The sequence below is a fragment of the Papio anubis genome, chromosome 14 (assembly GCF_008728515.1).
Source record: "Papio anubis isolate 15944 chromosome 14, Panubis1.0, whole genome shotgun sequence".
NCBI lineage: Eukaryota > Metazoa > Chordata > Mammalia > Primates > Cercopithecidae > Papio > Papio anubis.
Window position 1 is genome coordinate 30,233,457 of NC_044989.1, and position 15,319 is coordinate 30,248,775.

The following is a 15,319-nucleotide window of genomic DNA, read 5'->3' on the forward strand; positions in this document are numbered from 1 at the left end:
AAGCTTTTCTGTTTTTTATTTCTTCCTTAGTATAAACTCTTTGGAGACTGACATTAAGCTCAACGGGTGTGAATATTTTTATGGGTTTTGGTATGCATTGTCATTTTATTTTTCAGACAGGTGATAAGAATTCACATTGGCATCGGTAATGTATGGCTCTCCAGTGTCACTCACAACCAGACCATCATTGACCATCACATTTTAACTTCCTTTTATTTAACAATGTAAATTGATGTTTTGATGTTGCTGTAGTCTACACTTATTTAATTATAACGACAAACTTTTTCTGGGGTTTATGGGCAATCTATAGTTTCTTGTTTGTAAATTTGTAAATTACTTGTTCTTTTTTTTATTCATCTATTGAAATCTCGATGTTTTATTTTATATTTTTTAATGAATAATTTTTAAAGTATCAGTACATACCCTTTACCATGATTGATAAAAATATTTCTGCAGTCTCTGTTGGTATTTTATATTAGAGTTACCAGTTTTCACTACTTGAAAGCTCTTAAAATATTTATTTGGGCCTGTCAATCTTCATGATTTGTTCTGTTGCTCCAAAATTGAGAACCTATTTCTCTATTGATCTGGCTGTGTCTATGCTGAATTTTTGTAGTTTCGTCACATAATTTGTCTATTTATATATGATTCTTAGCCCATTGCCATTTTCTATATGATATGATATAAAGAATTGATCTAAACAAAATATTTTCCAAATTTATGACCAGTGATACACATAGTTCTTATTAAATAATCTTTTCTTACTCTCATATTTATCACATTTTAAATTTATATAGTGAGATTGAGTTCTGGATCCTCTTTGTGGTTGTTTTGATATAATTCCCCTTTTTGTGATAAGAATCACAAAAACATTTTGTTCGAATTATTTCTGTGTGTTCTTGATATCTCTGGTGTTGACTACATTGACTGGAATGCAGTATGTGTTCAACTGATTTTTATTGACCTGTGTTAAATTTACAATATATACACATACTTTCTAAGTTTCAATCTTAAGTATTTTTCAATTTAAAAAAAAAAATCCATTACTGGCGGATGGAGTCAAACCTAGCAATCTTTTTCTCTGTGATCTCCAGAGCATCTCAATTGCTCCCCACCTTCATTTGTTGCCACATTCTTTTGGGAAGTCTGAGAAGTTGAGCTAGCAGAATGTGCAAGTAGGGGGGCTTCCAGGTTACTTTCTCATCCTAGTCCTCGCAGCATCCCCACCCCTGCGAAGCAGGCAATCTCTTTGCAAGCAGGATGGGGAAGCTCAGAGAGTGTCACCGACTTGCTCAGAGTCACATAGTTTGGAATTATGGTTCAAACCTGGATCACCTGGCTCTGAGTTTGGTATTCATACGCATCCCTGACTTTATAGATCCTAAAGTTTTTTGTCTTAGTTATCTAGGCAGTACAGCTAGTAAGTTAGTGAATATTTTTAGGCCAAAGGCTGACATAATGAGATTTGTTTGGAAGGGACACTCTGGCAGGTCACCCACAATAAGTAAGAGATACAGCACAACTCCCACCTAGAACTAATTCTCACCACAACACAGACTGCAGGTGGAGATGCAGGGCAGCATTGAGGGAACCCTGACGCCCGATCTGATGCATGGCATACAAGGAGGTGGGGAGGGGACCTGCAGAGCCCTTTCACTGAGTTTTGGCACACAGATTGCTAAAGGAAAGCCTCCGTGGTGGGCTTGAACATAAGCATAGAAGAGCTCTTTTTAAACACAGGCCTTGAGCTGACTACAGGGGTCACAGGCAGAATAGCAAACAGAGACAGGACTATAAATAGCAGCTGCAGCTGGGAAGCAAAAGACAGGCCTGACCTGTGCATAGTATAGAAAGGACCTCAGGCAAGCCATCAGTCTCACCCTATTGCTCCCTCCCTTTGCAGAGGCCCCTCCCCACAACAGGCATCCTCAGCTCCAGCAGAGAAAGACTGTGCATTATCACTGGAAGAGCTGCGAACCTGAACAGATTTCTTCCTCCCCAATCTAAGAAGTTAAGACTTAAAACACAGCGAGTCAACCTCAGATCTGGGGACAAGGCTCCTCCGAGTCCACCCTGCAGGGCTGCGAGCCGATCCTTTATTTCTGCTGGGTTGTCATTGTTCAGTTCTGTCTGCTTAGCCAGATTGGAAATGGTTTGCTGGAAAAAATTATGGTGCTGTCTAACATGATGTAACAAGATGTCATCTTCTAGCTCCAACGCATAAAATGGATTTACAGGAAGGAGAGGAGGAAAAAAAAAAAAAAAAGCAAAGCCCCAGGGAACACTTGACTCAGTAAAAACCACTGGGTTTTGTTTGTGAATGTCTAAAAGCTGCATGTTATTTTACTTAGAAGAACATGAGAACAGACTGGCATTTCAGGGGAAACAAAAGATGCGGGCTACACAGCCCAGAGAAAAGTATGCTGAGAAAACTAAAACTAACATTCATTTCATATTGCACACATATACAAACACACCACAAACCCTATCTACCAATCACACAGACACACAAAACATGTGCAACAAATACCACCCCCCCGCCACACACACATACAGGGATACGCACAGGAACACATACCACACCCCTTCTAAGCCTCACCCAGGCATGACATGCACTCACCACCCACACACATTGTCGCATATCCTCCAGTATCTCCCCAACACCCTTGCCACAAAGACAAATACACTCATTCCCTTTACTCAAGAATCCTTTAATTCCCGTATCACTGAGCCATGCGGGCGAGCATATATTCTGGGTCTAAGCTTTTCTAATGAACATCTACAAGACTGTCGTGGGCTTTTCAGAGCTCCCTTTTAGGAAGACACATACTGGAAAAGACATAGTGGAAAGAAGGTCAAAGGTTTTGTGGTTCTTTTTCAATATACAGTGGTTCTAGAAAGGCACATTCTAAGCCAATCCTAATACAGTACAGGGAAGTAACATGAGTAAGAAAAGATATGATAGGGGCTGGGAGCGGTAGCTCATGCCTGTAATCCTAGCACTTTGGGAGGCCGAGGTGGGTGGATTGTCAGAGCTCAGGAGTTCGAGACCGTCCTAGGTAACATGGTAAAACTCTGTCCCTACTAAAAATACAAAAAGGTAACCGGGCGTGGTGGCGCATCCCTGTAGTCCTAGCTACTCCAGAGGCCAAGGCACAAGCATTGCTTGAATCTTGGAGATGGAGGTTGCAGTGAGCCAAGATCACACCACTGCACTCCAGCCCGGGGCACAGAGCAAGACTCCGTCTCCAAAAAAAAAAAAAAAAAGAAGATATGATAAGGTTCCGTGGTCATTTGTGTTTATTGGAACTCCATTGCTTTCTTTCTTTTTTTTTTTTTTTTTTTTTTTTTGAGACGGAGTCTCCCTCTGTCGCCCAGGCTGGAGTGCAGTGGCCGGATCTCAGCTCACTGCAAGCTCCGCCTCCCGGGTTCACGCCATTCTCCCGCCTCAGCCTCCCAAGTAGCTGGGACCACAGGCGCCCGCCACCTCGCCCGGCTAATTTTTTGTATTTTTTAGTAGAGACGGGGTTTCACCGTGTTAGCCAGCATGGTCTCGATCTCCTGACCTCGTGATCCGCCCGTCTCGGCCTCCCAAAGTGCTGGGATTACAGGCTTGAGCCACCGCGCCCGGCCTCCATTGCTTTCTTTCTACATTTGAAGCAAGTTCTCATTTTGCCTCGGGGGACTGTCAGTGCCTCAATTACACACATACACAGAAAATAATGGCATAGAAGGAAAGGGAAAGATTGGGCAACCCATAGTCTTTTTAGACCTTCTTCACTCAGCATGCCAAAGGTGGGCAGTGTTGGTAGAATGTCGTAGATTAGGAAATGACATAAAAATAATTGAATTAGTTTTATGCAGTTTTCACTGTTCTGCTAAAAAACGAAGTCCACACACATGTATGAGCTATAAAATATGAATTTTGTAATTTCATTAAATACTCTCATGCTTATACTTAAAACTGGCATTATACAACATAAACATAAATGATAAAATTTATGGTGATAATTTTTAAATGATCATTTTTCTTAGAGGGATCTTATATAGCAAATTTTAAAATGCCATGACAAGTTGAGAGGGAAACTGCAGAAAACAAAGAAAAAAAACTTTATATTTTAATACCTTTAACAACACCACTCTTCTCCTGCTATTTGAACAAAAGACCCTAAATTTCCATTTTGCATAGAGCCTCACTAATTCTCCAGCAGGCCTCAGTATCTATCCTTTTTTTTTTTTTTTTTTTTGAGACAGAGTCTCCCTCTGTTGCCCAAGCTGGAGTGCAGTGGCGCTATTGATCTTGGTTCACTGCAAGCTGCGCCTCCCAGGTTCACATCATTCTCCTGCCTCAGCCTCCTGAGTAGCTGGAACTACAGGCTCCTGCCACTACGCCCGGCTAATTTTTTTGTAGTTTTAGTAGAGACAGGGTTTCGCCTTGTTAGCCAGGATGGTCTCGATGTCCTGACCTCGTGATCCGCCTGCCTCGGCCTCCCAAAGTGCTGGGATTATAGGCGTGAGCCACCGTGCCTAGCCTATCTATCCTTCTTATAAGAATGTCAGCTCCACCTGAATAAGAGTTTATCTGTTTTACCACTGTTGATAAAATGGCTTCTATATTAGTGTTGAGAACACAGTAGGCCTTCAACACACAATTTTTGAGTACATAAATGATTGAATAAATTACTGTAAGCCCAAAATGCCACCCCTGTTCATCTGAAGGCAGAATGAGTCAGAATGCCTGGCACAAATAGCATGTTTCATTCTAGAGCCAGTCTATTCATTCAATTCCCCTCCAATGAAGTGTTTATTCATTCATTTATTCAACACACATTTATGGATCATGTTTTCTGTGCCAGGCAAAGACAAATAAGCCACGGTCCTCAGCTTCAAGCAGATTACTGTCTAAAAATGGGGAACACAGTTATAAAGGGCTAAAGGTAATCAAGTGTTAAAAACAGCTTGAGAGAACTGTATGCAGGGGACAGTTGGAACACGGGCCAGTGATGCCACGAAGGCTCTGGAAAAATGCTAGGAGAAGGAAACATGGGGTTCCCCACCATGAACCCTGGGCTCCATTATAGCAAGTCTTCTTACTTCCCAGACTATACTGTAGAAAGCCTAGCCCTCCTCACACTCGGGATTCTCAGTGCCACCTCCACCACTCAGTACATGTTGTCCTTCCGAGAAGGTCCTCTTCATTTCTCTAAATTTCTTTTATCCTCCAAGGACTTTGTGGGTTTAACTGCTCTCTCCCTGTAGCTGCACAACTGCTAAGCAATTTAGCCCTTGAACACACATTATTTTGAATTGTTCCATTATTGCTTCTGTGTATAAATCTTATCTGTTGCCCTCCCCTCTCACATCACACAGACACACCAGACTAGGTTGGAAGAACCCGTGTTCTGTCATTACATGCAGTGGGTGCTGGGTACATCATGGGTGAAGTCATCTGAACTATAGTGAGAGGCACATGTGGACCCCACTCTCAAAAACTATAGGCTATAAAGGCCTCCAGCTCAGATGCTCACTCTTTCAAGAAACAATAAGTCTGCCTAGACAAATGTAAGGTCTTTTTCTTCTTCAAGGAGCCAGCCAGACAGGATAGGACCTGGGCTGGGAGGTACAAGGACCTACTACTACCACCCGGGAAATGTGAAAAGAGTAAATCCAGGCTCCCAGACCCTTGTGTTAAAGCCACTGCACTAAAACAGAATCATCTGATGCAGATGAAAAAGCAATTAATTAGCTAACCAAGAGCTGTTTCCTCTCTGACTAGCCTGGGCAGATGTTCATTCTGGATTCAGCTTTTCCGTGACAATCATAAAGAGTGCCAAGACATTGAGTCAGGCTGGCAGCCGCCTGTGCCTCGGAGTCTTGTATGTCCCCATCCGCTGTGGATAAAATACTGAGCTGCCAATAATGAGAATTTGCTCTGTTCTTTTCCCCACACTGGGTCACAGTGGCCCAGGGCTCGAGGCTTGAAAATGTGTTACTTCACATAGCTCAAAGCTGGCCAGCTGATTGGAGGACCTCAACTGATGAAAGAAGGGATCCCACAGGCCCAGCTCAGTGGCTCGCGCCTAAAATCCCAGCACTATGGGAGGGCAAGGCGGGCAGATCACGAGGTCAAGAGATCGAGACCATCCTGGCTAACATGGTGAAACCCCGTTTCTACTAAAAATATAAAAATTACCTGGGTGTAGTTGTGTGCGCCTGTAGTTCCAGCTACTCGGGGGGCTGAGGCAGGAGAATCGCTTGAACCTGGGAGGTGGAGGTTGCAGTGAGCCGAGATCGTGCCACTGCACTACAGCCTGGCAACAGAGCGAGACTCCGTCTCAAAAAAAAAAAGAAAAAGAAAAAAAAAGAAGGGATCCACGCACCACTGCTGTCCAGCCTGGGCGACAGAGTGAGACTCTCTCTCAAAAAGAAAGAAAGGATGAAGTGATGAAGATAAAACCCTCCAAAGCAGGCTCCATAAGGCCAGTGGATTCATGATGCAGCTGTGAGTATCAGTGAGCCCATTTCAAATAAACTGAACAAATATTATTTATTGAACACCTGCTATGTACCTCAACTGAACCTGTAGGGGAACTCATGTTTGAGCTAGGAAAAATAAGACGATAAGGAGAAGTAGAAGATTTAAGCAAGAGCGTAGGCTAATAAGTAAGGTGGCAGGCTCTAGACTTGACTGCCGGGTGCATCACTCCCCAGATGCTTAGCCTTGAGCAAACTAACCCACAGTTTCCTCATCTGTACAAAGGGGATGATAAATAATGCTCTCTTTACAATATTGGGAGAAAGATTATATAACATATTACACATAAAGCTGTCAGCCTAGTTGAGCCACAAGTGGAATATCTATTTGTATCATGATGATGGTGATGATGATGATAAAAATGGTGGTGGTGGTGGTGACGAAGATAAAAGGAGAAAGTCATTGATTTCCTGTGGAGTATGAGACAAGTTATCTGTTTGTAAATGTATCCTTTCTCCAAACTGGTCTTTTTTCTTCCACCTCAGAGTGTACATGGGGAGTTATTGTACCTTGTGGTCACCCGATAAATACTCATTGGTGATGGAGATTCTTTATTTATTTTGAGACAGGATCTTGCTCTGTCACCCAGGCTGGAGTGCAGTGGCGGGATCTTGGCTCACTGCAGCATCAACTTCCTAGGCTCAAGAGATCCTCCTACCTCAGCCTCCTGAGTAGCTGGCCCCACAGGCACATGCCACCATGCCAGGCTAATTTTTTTTCTTATTTTTTGTAGAGACAGCCACCACATTGCCCAGGCTGGTCTCAAACTCCCGGACTCAAGTGATCTTGCCATGGCCTCCCAATGTGCTGAGATTATAAACATGATCCACTGCACCCAAATGTGATGGAGATTCTGAATTGATGATCCTGGGATAGGATGCCAATGGGTCAGCTAAGAGTAAAATCTGGAAGGCAGGATTAGAAGCACTGGGTTTGGAGCCCAGGTAGGAAAGCCGTGGTTCACCATACACAGGGCTCCAGCAAAGACCTACATACAGAGAAGGTGAGGGGCAGAGTCTGAAAAACACCAAGTCAGATCTATGCAGGCTTCAAGTCTGTGCGAAATCTCACATGTTCCATGTACAGGGATTAAAAAGGTCAATACCAAATCCTACACTGCGGTTTCTGTGTCTCCTCACTCAGGAACCACAAAGCTTGGGGATCTCAGAAGCTGGGGGTCTCTGTGGTATTTGGCAGAACTATTATTGGGCTCTCTCATTGTGGGGATGATCCCTTGACTTTAGAGACCCCCACATGTGTTCACTGACATAATAATATAGGACAATAGGATTCTTCTCTAGAAAAGGACCAAGATCCCTGAATGCTTCCAATTTTCCAATGTCTCACAAAATTTTCTCATTCTTTGCCCAAACGATCCATTCTAACCCCTAGTTTTTCCTCATTCCTCTTTGGTTCTCACACTTTCCCTTCTCTTCCTGTCACACTGGACTTCGCCATTTATTTGCATTGTACCACCTGTGCCTTTGCCAACCCTAGTAACTAAATAAAATAAATCTTTTTTTTTATTTCATTGCCTTGTCCTTTATTATTGCTTTGCCTTTGTTATTACTACACCATCAGGAAACTTGGATATGATACATTGGCTGTCAGCATCCAAAAGTAATAAAACGTTTTCCCAAATCTCTTTCCAGCAGTCCATCACCAACAATCTCTTCCTACCTTGAAACGTTTTGTTTTATTGTTCCCCCTTGTACTTTGCCCATAGGCCAGTCCACGTTCTGCTGGTGCCAGTTTTCCTCCTGCCACTCAGACCCGACCTTAGAGGCCACTTTCATCTCAAGCTCTGATATGTGACAGTCTCAAGGTTATTGCTTTACTGAGTTCCTAGCTGCTCTTGGGCAGAGACCCTTCATGAGCTGTAATATTTTGCTTGCAACTTCCCAGGGTATCCACCAGCCCTTATCTCGATGGCTGAGCCCGGGAAATAACTATTCTGTCTTCTTTATCTAGCTCCAAAGCTGTCTGTCTTACATAGTAAACACTCCTGTGCATGCTATCTGAGTCTTCCATCTCTTCATCACTTGTAGAATTGCTTTTATTTATGTGCTGCGTCCTATCTCATGTTCAGATTCTCTCTGATAGGATTGTTAGGGTTTGTGTATGTGTGTGCTTCAAAGTCTGATGAATCAGGAAAGACCTGGTTATTTACTTCTCAACAGAGAAGACAAGAAATGATGAAGAAATTCCATAGCTCACTCTCACCCTCCTCTCTAAGTTGATTTTCAGAAGCAATGAGTGATGCTTTTGTTCTTTACCCCTGAAATATGCGACAGTTTCAACTTGCCTTTTGGTGTGTAGTCCTTTCAGTCCGAAGACACCTCTTGGGTCTCAAGAGCTAAGTACCAGACAGTATTTGTGGAGTAATTGTATTATATCAGAACCCAAAGTTCCCATTCTATCTTCCTGTTGTCCCCTTAGGGGTGTTCTGACGCAGACTGGAAATTTCCACCTCCCTAAATCAAAATTGAAGTAATATAAAATGTTGACAGCCCCCAAATACCCTCTCTTTTTCCTGAATCTCTGCGTGCTGGGCCTCAGGCTGCACTTCCTGTTTACCAGTAATCTTAAGGAACAATATTGTGCTCTCTAATTCAAATATACTTTTTAGAGAAACCATGCTCAATGTGAAAAGTTTCTGTTTCTGAAACCCCCTAAAAGTCATTTTCCTCTTAGTTTCAACCTCCCTGTCTTGTTTGGAGGGGTGATCCTGGAGCACAAGGGGTGATTCATGGAGTTAAAGTCAAACTGGAAAGTGATTTTCAGGTTCAGATGTGATAAACCTCAAGGATAGTGTGAATCATAGAAGTTCACACAGACGTCATTAGCGAGGAAAGAGCATTGCTCTACAACTTCTTTTATTTTTCCCAGAATCAAAAATAATGTTAACTCTGGTGTCTCTGAAGTACAAAAAAAAAAAGGAGAAAAAAAAAGAAAAAGAAAAGAAACCAGCTTCCCACATTTCAGGTCCCATGTCCAGGCCAGGGGCCACCCCTGCAGGCAATGCCAGTCCAAGGACTGAGCTACAGTTCACTTGAAGCTGTTTTTTTTTTTTTTTTTTTCCTCTCAATTCCATGAACTTCTCTCCCACTGGTTATCTCATTTAATAAAAGCTGGAGCTAGCTGGAGGGACAGATATAGTTGGTGGGATTTTGCTCAAATAAAGCTTAGCTTTGAGGGTTTAGATGAAGGCAATTTATAGAGTCTGGTCTTAAAACTATAAAAGTAATATAAAGTAAGTCTGGCTGCACCATTTACTAGCTATGTGTTCTGAAGCAGTCTGTTAATCTCTCTGATTCTCAGTTTCCTCATCTGTGACATAGAACTAATAATAGTATTAACTTGGTAGAATTTTGTAAGATTTAAACTAAATATTCCACAGTTCTTGGCACATGGCAAATTCTTAGAAAATACTATTTATTGATATAACTATATTATAAAAATATTAGAAAATAACAGAAAAGCAATTCTGTAACTGAAATTCTGAGTATTTCCGCATTTCAGCTTCTTTTTTTCTTTTTTCTTTTCTTTTCTTTTTTCTTTTTTTAAATAGAGACAAGGTCTCTCTATGTTGCCCAGGCTAGTCTTGAACTCCTGGGCTACAGTGATCCTCCCGCCTCAGCCTCCCAAAGTGCTGGGATTACAGGCGTGATCCACCATGCTCGGGCATATTTCAGGTTTGATTTTCCAGGATCAGAAGACTTAATATTTTTTAATGTGTCAATTCTTCCCAAATTAATATAAAGATTCAATGTAATCCCAATTAAAATCATAGCAGGAGTCTTTGTAGAAATTGATGTTGATTTTAATGAAAATGCAAAGGACTTAGAAGAGCCAAAACAACTTTGAAAAACAAAAAAGACAAAGTTAGAGAACTAATATTACCTGATTTGCAGACTTACTATAAAGCTACAGTAATGAAATATGTTTAGCATTGGTGCAATAATAGATGAATAGATCAATGAAACAGAATACAGAATTACAGAGTCCAAAAATAGTCCCACACATATAGGGACCATAGATTTTCAAGAAAGATACAAAGGCAATTTAGTATAGGAAAGACAGTTTGTTCAACAAATAGAGCTGGAACAACTTGATATCCACATGCAAAAACATATAATAACTGAGCCATATCTCACACCATGTATAAAAATGAATTCAAAATGTATTTCAGACCTAAATGTAAAAGCCTAAATTATAAAACTTCAAGAAAAAAACATAGAAGAAAAACTTCATGAAGTTGGATTAGGCAAACATTTTCTTAGGCAACACAAAAAGCACAAATTGATAAATTGTACTTTCTAAATTTTTAAGCTTCTGCTCTTCTAAAAACACTGTTAAGAGAATGAAAAGACAAGCCCCACAGAAGATCTTGGCAAACTACATAGCTGATAAAGGGCTTATATACAGAATGTATGACAAACTCTCCAAACGCAATAGTAAGAAAAAAACACAGTTTTTTAAATTGGCAAAATATTTGAATAGACACTTCACCAAAGAAGATAGAAGAATAAGGAACTTCTGGCTAGCTGAACATGTGGAGGCTCCCAGAGGATGGCCTGCCAAAAGAGGGTATGAAAGCTTCATGCCCCTTCCCCTATACCTCACCCTAGGCACCACCTCGTTTGCCTCCTGATCTGTGATTCCAGAATTCATTGAATTTCCCACCCACTGCTGCCTAAAAACTTCTGCCACCATGTTGTTCCCCGAACCTCTGGGATGCTAAGACTTACCCAGTCCAGGTAAGTCTAGAGCTAGATCTGGCCTTTCAGCAGGGAAACATCTTGTCTTGGATACAATCCAATGTCACACTTCTTCAGCTTTCCTTTGTCTTTCTGGATATTGGCTTTTCTTGGAGAGCACAGACTTGTTGTGTTTTAGAATTTCCCTTGTGGGTTTGTCTGATTTTGTCTTACGATGCGATTTAAATTATGCATTTTAGGCAAGGCTACTTCAACTGTAATGTATTATCTTTTTGAATGCATCACATCAGGCAGCATTTGATATCATTAACACTGATATCATTAAGCAATAATTAATATTTTTGGTTATGTTAATTTTGACCCCTTGGTTGAATAATAATATATATAGTCATAAAATGTAACAATATAATATAAATACAAACATGTAACAATATAATACAAAGGCAGAATGAGCTGGGCACCATGGCTCACACCTGTAATCCCAACACTTGGGAGGCCAAGGTGGGCAAACTGCTTGAGCCCAGGAGTTTGAGACCAACCTGGGCAACATGGCGAAACCCCATATCTATAAAAAAATTAAAAAGTAAAAAAAATTAGCTAGGTATGTTGGCACATTCCTGGAGTCCCAACTACTTGGGAGGCTGAGGTAGGAGGATCACTTGAACCCATGAGTCTGAGATTGCAGTGAGCCATGATCACACCACTGCACTCCAGCCCGGGCTACAGAGCGAGACCCTGTCTCTAAAAACAGTTAAAATAAATATAAATAAATAAAGTGTATGATTTGATACATTTGGTCTTAGGTACACCCACAAAACCATCACCACAATCAAAAACATGAACATATCTATCACCTCTAGAAGTATTCTCATCCCTTAGCCACTCCCTTCTCTGACTTCTTTCCTGCCACCATTCCCAGGCAACCCCTGATCTGTTCTTTGTCACTATTGGTTAGCTTGCATTTTCAAGAGTTTTATGTAATGGAATCACATGGTATATACTCTTTTGGCCTGGCTTATTTCACTCAACATAATGACTTTGAGATTCAGCCATCTTGTTGCATATATCAATAGTTCATTCCTTTATATTGTTAAGTAGTAGCCCACTGTATGAATATATTAGGTTGGTGCAAAAGTATTAGGTTTTTGCCATTCAATGGCAAAAACCTAATACTTTTGCACTAACCTAATACTACAGTTTGTATATCCATTCAGCTTTAATGGACATTTAGGCTGTTTCCAGTTTGGGGCTATTACAGATAAAGCTGTTATGAATATTCCTGTACAAGTCTTTGTATCGACATCTGCTGTCTTTTCTAGTGAGTAAATACCTAGGAGTGGAGTAGCTGAATCATACACTACCATATGGTAAGTGCATGTTTACCTTTTTAAGAAAGTGCCAAGCTGTTTTCCAAAGTAGTTCTATCATTTTGTATTTCCACTAGCAGTATGAGAGTTCTAGTTCCTCTATATCTTTGGCAACATTTGGTATGGTCAGGTTTCTAAATTTTAGTTAATCTAATGTGGTTTTAGTTTGCGTTTCTCTAGTGCTAGTATCTTTTCATGTGCTTATTCATTATTCTTTTTTTTTTCTAGCACAAAATCTTTTTCTTAATCTTCTCCCTTTCTTAATCTTCTTCCTTTCTTTCGTCCTTTCTTCTTTCTTTCTTTTTTTCTGTCTTTCTTTCTTTTTTCTTTCTGACAGGGTCTCAAAATACCCAGCCAATTTTTTATTTTTTTGTAGAGATGGGGTCATGTTATGTTGCCCAGGCTGGTCTCGAACTCCTGGGCTCAAGTGATCCTCCCACCTCAGCCTCCAAAAGTGCTGGGATTACAGGTGCAAGACACCACTCCTGGCCAAACTGTACACTTTAAATACATGACTTTAAATACATGCAGTTTATTCTATGTCCCTTATACCTCAATAAAGCTGTTTATACATTTTTAAAAATCCTCATCTACATAAAAAGGAGGCAGTTTAAAGTTTAAAATTGAGGGGTCAGGAAATAACAATATAAGCATGATATTAAGGAATATGAAGCTAAGCACCACAACTGCCACAAAAAAAAAAAAAAAAAAGAAAAAGTTTAGGAGTAGTCACCTTTGGTAGCCAGAACTGGGGCAAGTCAGTAGGGAATGGGTGGGGAGCAGAGACAAGAGACTAACGTTTTTCATTATGGATCTTTTGGTTGTGTTTGATTTTTAAACAATGTGCAGGTACTACTTGCTTTCCATAAATAGAAGAAAAGAACATTTTAAATAAGAATTATCTAATTAGAAGGTAATTGAAAATCACTCTAGGTGGCATTTTGGTTAATGGATGGTAAAGAAAGGCATCAAGAAACAAGAAACAAGGGGTCCCAGTTCAGAGACTTCTGCAATAATATTGGTGGGAAGTGTGAATCTAGAAGGGATCTGAATGTAATCTCTCCTTGCGTGACATGTGATGCGTGTGACACCCACTCACTCTCTCTCAGTCCGAATCCCAACTCTCTCCCTGCAAGCCCCCACCTCCTCCCCTCAGCAGCCATCAAGCTTCCCATTTGGAGGCACAGCATCTGCAAGAATCTCGAGGTGGCCTGTGGTGTGGGCACGTGGGCACTTGGCCAAGGAGTATTGTAAGATTGGGGGACAAGTCCCCAGGGGAGGGCTGGGGGCTCCTGGGATACTGTTAGCTAGTTCCATCACTGCCAGAACCCTAGCCTAGGTTTCTTCTTTACACAAACATATATTACAGGTTTACTACCTTACCTGCTTCAGGGAGGGCCAATGCCTGGACTCTCATTTCTGAACCCCGATGACAGAAGCCGGTGCCTTCTGGTCATTTTCACGGAATTGTTGCCAGTTACCCATAGTCTGTTCGTCAAATTCTTCCCTTCCTTTGAGTGCCTGCATTCCTTTCTTGCCTGTTGACATTGGCTGTGGCAATGGAATTTTCCAGTTTCATAGAAACCATAGCAGTTTTAAGGGTATGGCTGCTCCGTAAACTTGTTGTTTCTGTTACAGCCTGAGCCCTGGAGCTCTTGATGAAACAAATATTTTAGAACATGTAGGGTTTGTCGCTGAGCAGACACCACTGGTGAAAGCACCCATTACCAGGCGCCAGTTAGCTAGAAAAGCCCTGCACACCGGATTGATTTGTCCTGTTCTAATTTATGTTGCTCAGTTTGTAAATAACCGTAAGCAACTCATGGCAGTAGAAGTGGACACATGGGGCTCGAGGTAAATAATAGGGCAAGATGACTCTTCAAGGCAGTAGAACATTATTAAGTGAAAAAGCAGGTTATAAATGGCTAAGTACAGGATGACCCAATTTTTCTAAACATGTATGTATACATGTGTGTGTATCTGGTGGATACACAAAAATAAGAACATTAAGCAGTGATTCTTTCAGATTGAGGGATTTGTGAAAGGTTTGTACTTTCTTAATATTTGCTTGACTGGTTTTTCCAAATTTTTTCAAACATGTGTTACTTTGTAATAATAAGAAAAACAAGTTATTTAAAAACATAAATGAAAACAGCAAGATCCTGGGCAAACACCATGTGTTTTGTCTGAATTCCACATTCCCCTTCATGAAGAGCCAAGACTGGTCTGACTAGTGGGGGGCCCAAATTGCTGGGGGCAAGAGAATGGGAACTTCTCACAGGTGGCAGTAGGGGGCATCCAAACTGAGGAGTCAGCAGACTCATGCCCCTTACATGAAACCACTCCAAAGTTGTCAGATGGGTGGTCCAGAAAGTTGCCACAACAGAAAAGGCAGAGGCATGTATTAAAGCTGCACTCAGAAATCCAGGGACACTCACTCATGCATCCACTGATCACCTACTCCAAGCCAGAACTGTGCTGAGAAACAGGGAGATGGCAACGAGGCAGCCGGGGAGGGGCCTTAGTGGGACCTGAGGTGCAAGGCTTGTTGGCAGGGGGTGGGATGTTGGTCAGTCACCACGGCTTCATGATCCCTGTCTTGGTTCATTAGGGCTGCTACAATAGAATACCATAAACTAGGCCAGGTGTGGTGGCTCATGCCTGCAATCTCAGCATTTTGGGAGGCCAAGGTGGGG

At 41.5% G+C, this 15,319-nt stretch overlaps 1 long non-coding RNA gene across 1 annotated transcript in view; it reads right to left on the reverse strand.

Moving 5' to 3' along the window:
• The window catches only part of LOC103876830, an 82,867-nt gene extending 67,548 nt beyond the window's left edge, over positions 1-15,319 (reverse strand). The window contains exon 1 of the long non-coding RNA XR_636235.4: positions 14,007-15,319. This is a non-coding gene — a long non-coding RNA (uncharacterized LOC103876830). The remainder of the gene's footprint in view (positions 1-14,006) is intronic.